Source organism: Nyctereutes procyonoides, unplaced genomic scaffold (assembly GCF_905146905.1).
Source record: "Nyctereutes procyonoides isolate TBG_1078 unplaced genomic scaffold, NYPRO_anot_genome, whole genome shotgun sequence".
Taxonomy (NCBI): domain Eukaryota; kingdom Metazoa; phylum Chordata; class Mammalia; order Carnivora; family Canidae; genus Nyctereutes; species Nyctereutes procyonoides.
Genome location: NW_026575047.1, coordinates 7,852,441 through 7,858,253, shown reverse-complemented (window position 1 = coordinate 7,858,253; position 5,813 = coordinate 7,852,441). Strand labels below are relative to the sequence as shown.

Sequence of the window (5,813 nt, the reverse complement as noted above, 5' to 3'; positions counted from 1 at the left end):
TTGACGAACGAATATCCCTTGCCTCTAAAATAAAGGATTGGGACTTCGTTGGTGGTTTCTAAATGTTAACACAGGGAAACTTCTCATTTTTCCCCCAAGCAGTTCTGTTCGGCAGCCCAAGTAAGAAAGAGGTAATGGTAGTGTTGTTCTGTTTGAAGGAAGGAGGCTTTAAGACACTTTCTTGAAGTCCTAGTGGAACCCCCTGGGTTCCACAGAGCATGGTTTGAAGACCGCTGACCTAGCTCCATGCCAGGACGAATAAGCGATGATCCTGGGACCTGTACTCTATCAGCCGTTACACAGTGACTTGAATAAAGCTTGGCCTCAACTTCCAGACTTGCGGTGCCCTTGGTTTGCTGAATGAGCAGACCTCTCTCCACGAGGCTCTCCATTAGACGCGCTTGCAAGCTCCACGCCAGCCCGCCCGACCCAGGCCACCCGACCCGCCCTGAGCGGTGTCCCGGCCCCGTGAGCGCCGGCCAGGGCCTGGGGCCCGTTGTCTCCCCTGCATCGGAACAACCCGTGACCCCGTGTAAGAGCCAACCTTTCCCAGCTGGCCCGCCCGAGCAGCCATCACGGGGCTCTCAGGCCGGCTGAGATGACCCGAGTTTTCCAATCTGGAAAGCTCAGCCAAAAATTAAGGCCCCGACTAGGTTCTATCCCCGCCTTAGAAGACTGGGATTCCCCAGTTCCCGAGCTTGCACAGGAGGATCAACGGCCTGTGACCGAAGGTGCGCCCCGACCTCCCACCGTTCCCAGTCCCTACGTGGGTTTTCCCAAGGCCCGTCCCGCTGGGCTCTAGTGACGGCAGCAGCCGGAGTGTCTGCCCTCCCAGGGCTCTTGCAGCCGGGCCGCGGGCACTGCCCGAAAGACTCGCGGGGCGTGGAGGAGAAGCAGCCCGAGGTCTGCTGGAGGCCCTCTGCTGAGGAATACACGCCCCCTCCCACGGGTCCCAGCACCTAGGTGTCCCACATGCCTCCTGCCGGGACTGCGGTGTGTCCCCCTCAAGGTCACGTGCGGCAGTCCTGACTCCCAGGACCTCGGAATGCGGCCGGATTTGAAGACTGGGCCTTTCCCGAGGTGATGACGTTAAAATGGGGCCCTTTGTGGGGGGAGACCCTAATCTCATCTGACTGGTACCCTCCTTGTCTTCGAGCAGACCAGGGACACCTGGGTGGCTCAGTGGTTGAGCGTCCTGGGATCAAGCTCCGCATCGGGCTCCTTGCAGGGAGCCTGCTTCTCCCTCTGCCTGAGTCTCTGCCTCTAGGTGTGTCTCGTGAATAAACAAATAAAATCTTTCTTTTTTAAAGATTTATTTTTTTTGATAGACACACAGAGAGAGAGAGAGAGAGAGGCAGAGACACAGGAGGAGGGAGAAGCAGGCTCCATGCTGGGACTCCAGGATCGCACCCGGGGCCAAAGGCATAAAATCTTTTTGAAAAGAAGAAGAAGAAGAAGAAGAAGAAGAAGAAGAAGAAGAAGAAGAAGAAGAAGAAGAAGAAGAAGAAGAAGAAGAAGGAGAAGAAGAAGGAGAAGAAGAAGGAGAAGAAGAAGGAGAAGAAGAAGAAGAAGAAGAAGAAGAAGGAGAAGGAGAAGGAGAAGGAGAAGAAGAAGAAGAAGAAGAAGAAGAAGGAGAAGAAGGAGAAGAAGAAGGAGAAGAAGAAGAAGAAGAAGAAGAAGAAGAAGAAGAAGAAGAAAGAAGAAGAGGAGGAGGAGGAGACGAGGCACCAGGTGCAGCAGCACAGACAGTGGCCAGGTGCAAGCCACGGAGAGGCCTGGGCCGGGGGGGGGGGGGGGCGACCCGATGCTGCTGCACCTTGACCTTGGACTTTCAGCCTCCAGGACGGTGGGTGCAGGGCCCCGAGGGGCGCCCTCCTCCCTCTGGCCCAGGGCAGAGGAGATGAAGCTCCCCAGAGCCCTCCCAGAAGCCCCGAGAGCCTGGGCCCGGTCCTTCCACCTGCTCCCAGACCCCACCTCCCTCCGCTGCTCCGGTTTCCTTCATGGAGCACAGAGCAGCAGCTGCGAGAAGGAACCCGGGGCGGGGGGGGGGGGGTCCCATAAACTGAGATGGGCCAGCGACGGGTGTTCAGCCCAGCGGAGGAACTCCCCCAAGCCCCACCCGAGCAGGTGTTTCCTGGGCGCCTTCCAGGTGTACGCTTGCCCGAGGAAACACGAGAGGCCACTGGAGTTAGCATTTCCGACTCGCAGGGAACAGCGGGGCAGGGGAAGCGTGTCCCGCGGATCGCCGGGCACAGGACTGTCGCCAGGCAGGTGCTGCGGGGGAGGGGGGGTGGCAGAGAGGTCAGCCAGGCTGTGGCACTGTGCACCCAGGGCAGAGGCGGGCACAGGTGCATAGCAGGTACTGGACCCCCGGGAGGCGGCAGGGGGGGCCCGGGGACACCACGGGACACTCCAGTGGGAGGGTCGGCGCCCCAGATGGGCCTCAGGGCGCCAACACCAGGGGAGTGGCCTGTATTCCACTTCTGGAAACTCGGGGGTGGGAGGAGAACTCACGTCTCCAGTCTCTGAGCCCCCCCCCCACAGCTCTTGGCCCCTTGGCCTGTAGGACACAAGCCGCTCGCCTTGTCCCCCGAGGCTCCTGCCTGCACGGTGCCCCCCCGCCCCCCTCGTCTCCCTCTGGCCAGGCCCCTCGGGGTGGCCTTGGTCTGGCGGCATCACGGGACACGCACAGGTTATGGAGAGTACCCCAGACCCCACATCGGGCTCCCTACAGGGAGCCTGCTCCTCCCTCTGCCTGTGTCTCTGCTTCTCTCTCTCTGTGTCTCTCATGAATAAATAAGTAAAATCTTTTAAAAACAAAACAACACAAAACAAAACATATGACTTTGAGGAAGGGGGTGCAGTTTTCCAGCCCTCTGGGAGATGGGCACAAACTACTGTGCCCGTGAAGTACGTGCTCCTCTCCCGTGCTGTTTCCATCAAATGCACGATCCTCTGGTTGCTCAGCTCACGCCAGAAAGCGGTTTCAATGTGTGTGTCTCCTTCCTGTCCTCACAGTTCTTTGAGGTCAATAGTCTTTTTTTTTTTTTTTTTAACGGGGCACCTGTGTGGTTCAGTCAATGAATTGTCTGCCTTCAGCTCAGGTCATGATCCCGGGGTCCTGGGTTTGAGCCCCACATCAGGTTCCCTGTTCAGTGGGGAGCTTGCTTATCCCTCTCCCTCTGCTGTTCCCCCTGCTTATCCATGCTCTCTTCTCTCTCTCTCTGTCAAGTAAATAAAATCTTTTCTTTTTTAATTTATTTATTTGAGAGAGAGAACACGTGAGCCCAGTGCAGGGGCGTGAGGCAAAGGGAGAGGGAGAGAGAATCCCAAGCAGACTCCATGGAGCGTGGAGCCCGTCCAGGGCTCGATTCCACAACCCTGAGCTCATGACCTGAGCCAAAACCAAGAGTCAGATGCTTAGCCGACTGAGCCACCCAGGCACCCCTTGAGGTGGGTATTTTTTTAAGATTTTATTTATTTATTTATTCATGAGAGACACACAGAGAGAGGCAGAGACACAGGCAGAGGGAGAAGCAGGCTCCATGCAGGGCGCCCAATGCAGGACTCGATCCCAGGACCAGGGAGCACCACCTGAGCCAAAGGCAGAGGCTCAACCACTGAGTCACCCAGAGGCCTCCAGGGGGGTATTCTTTTTTTTCTTGACCTCTGAACCTTTTATTGGCCTCCTGCTCCTCAAAAGCTACCCTGTTTTGCCGTCTCAATGCCTCAGAATTTTGGTGTCATTGGTCTCAGACACCACCTTGCTGTCCACGACCTTGCGGGTGGTGGTCTTCTGGACGGCCTGCAAGGAGTTGCTGTTGTCCAGGGCGTCAGTAAGACTGAAGTCCTCCCCGTCTTCCAACAGGTGACGATAGGTGGCAAGCTCAGCCTCCAGCTTGACCTTGACATTCAGCAGGGCCTCCTACTCCTGGGCCTGGTGCTCCCCAGTCCAGGTCTGGGACAGCTCGGACTCCAGGTGCAGCAGGACCCCGCTGAGCGGCTCCATCTGCATCACGTAGTGGGTCTTGACCTCCCTCAGGCTGTTCTCCAAACAGGCTGTTCAGGTTTCTCATGGAGTCCAGGTTGATCTCCAAGGACTGGGCAGTACTTCTCAGCTCCATGAGGGTCACCTCAGCTTCTCCGATCTCAGTGGCCTGTATGGTGACTCTCCTCGATCTGCTGGGACCAGTACTTGTCCAGCTCCTCCTGGTTCTTCTGAGCCAGTTCATCATCTGGGCCCGGATATCTGCCATGATCTTGCGGAGGCCCTGAGATTTGGGGGCATCCAACCCCACTGTCAACCCAGAGTTGGCAATTTGGTTTTGTAGGCCCTTTACTTCCTCCTCATGGTTCTTCTTCATGAAGAGCAGCTCCTCCTTGAGAGCCTTGATCTCTGTCTCTAGCTGCAGCCGAGTGACATTGGTGTCATCAATGACCTTGCGGAGCCCATGGATGTCACTCTCCACAGACTGGCACATGGCCAGCTCCGTCTCATACTTGACTTGGAAGTCGTCAGCTGCAAGCCGGGCATTGTCAATCTGCAGACGATGTGGGCGTTGCCCACAGCACTTGCAAAGATCTGAGCCCTCAGGTCCTCGATGGTCTTGAGGCCATGCCCTCAGTCTCTGACCTGGGGTCCCTTCCTCTCCAGGTGTTCCCAGATTTTCATCTTCAGTCTCTGATTATCAGCCTCCAGTCTCCTCACCCTTTCCTGGTAGGAGGCCTTGGGTCATTCAGGTCTTGCCTGGTCTCCTTCTCGCCCTGGATGCCCCCTATGCCCACCAGACCCCCAGCCATCACTGCGGCCTGGTCCCTGGACCCCCAGCCGCCCTGGAAACTGCTGGAGCCAGATACAGAGATCCAGGAGCCCGAGCCCCCTGCGCCTGCATAGACGCTGGCTGCACTGCTGCTGATCGGCTGGACCCGGTGGCTGGGCGACTGACTGCATGGAGCCCAGGGACCGATAGTTGGAAGAGAAGGTGGAGCGGGTGGTGAAGCTCACCCTGTTCAGAGAGTAAGAGGGTGACACGGGAGGCCAGGACTCAGGCTCGGGCCAGGAACCAAGGCGGGTATTCTTAACCTCATTTTATGGTTGACAGAGGTTGAGAAACCTGCCCAGAGCCGCATCCACTCATGAGGGCAGAGCAGGAAGTCCCAGCTGAGACACACGCATGTACTGGCCCCTTCAGAGGAGGGACAGGTGAGTGAGGTGCAGGATGGGGGCCCATCTGAAAAAGTCCCTAATAGAAAACTGAGCCCCTTATAGAGACCGAGCAGGTGCCCCGGTCTTCTAGCAAGCTCTGACCCCCACCATCTGACTCCCTGCCATCTGATCCCCACCAGCCAGCCTCCACCATCTGACTCCTCACCATCTGACCCATCTCCATCTGACCCCCACCATCTGACCCCAACCATCTGACCTCCACCATCTGACCACCACCATCTGACCTCCACCATCTGACCCCTGCCATCTGACCCCTTGCCATCTGACTCCCACTATCTGACCCTCCACAATCTGACTCCCCACCACCTGACCCATCTCCATCTGACCCCCACCATCTGACCTCCACAATCTGACTCCCACCATCTGACCCCCACCACCTGACCCACCTCCATCTGACCCCCCCACGCCACCCCCACCTGCACCGTCTGACCCCTCACAGGAACAGTTTTGTGCAGCATTGCTTCACATTTGCAAACCTTCCTGCTTGCTGTTCCTGTCCCCGCCCCCCCCTTAGAGCCGAAGCACCCGCAAGGCAGGCCCAGGAGCGTCTGCACGCTCCAGCGTGCCCTGCACAGGGTCCGCCCAG

General features: G+C 57.6%; 1 pseudogene; it reads right to left on the bottom strand.

Annotated features, from left to right (window-relative positions):
• Positions 1-3,721: 3,721 nt before the first annotated feature.
• On the bottom strand, positions 3,722-5,474 carry LOC129510572 (keratin, type I cytoskeletal 18-like; annotated as a pseudogene).
• Positions 5,475-5,813: the final 339 nt, after the last annotated feature.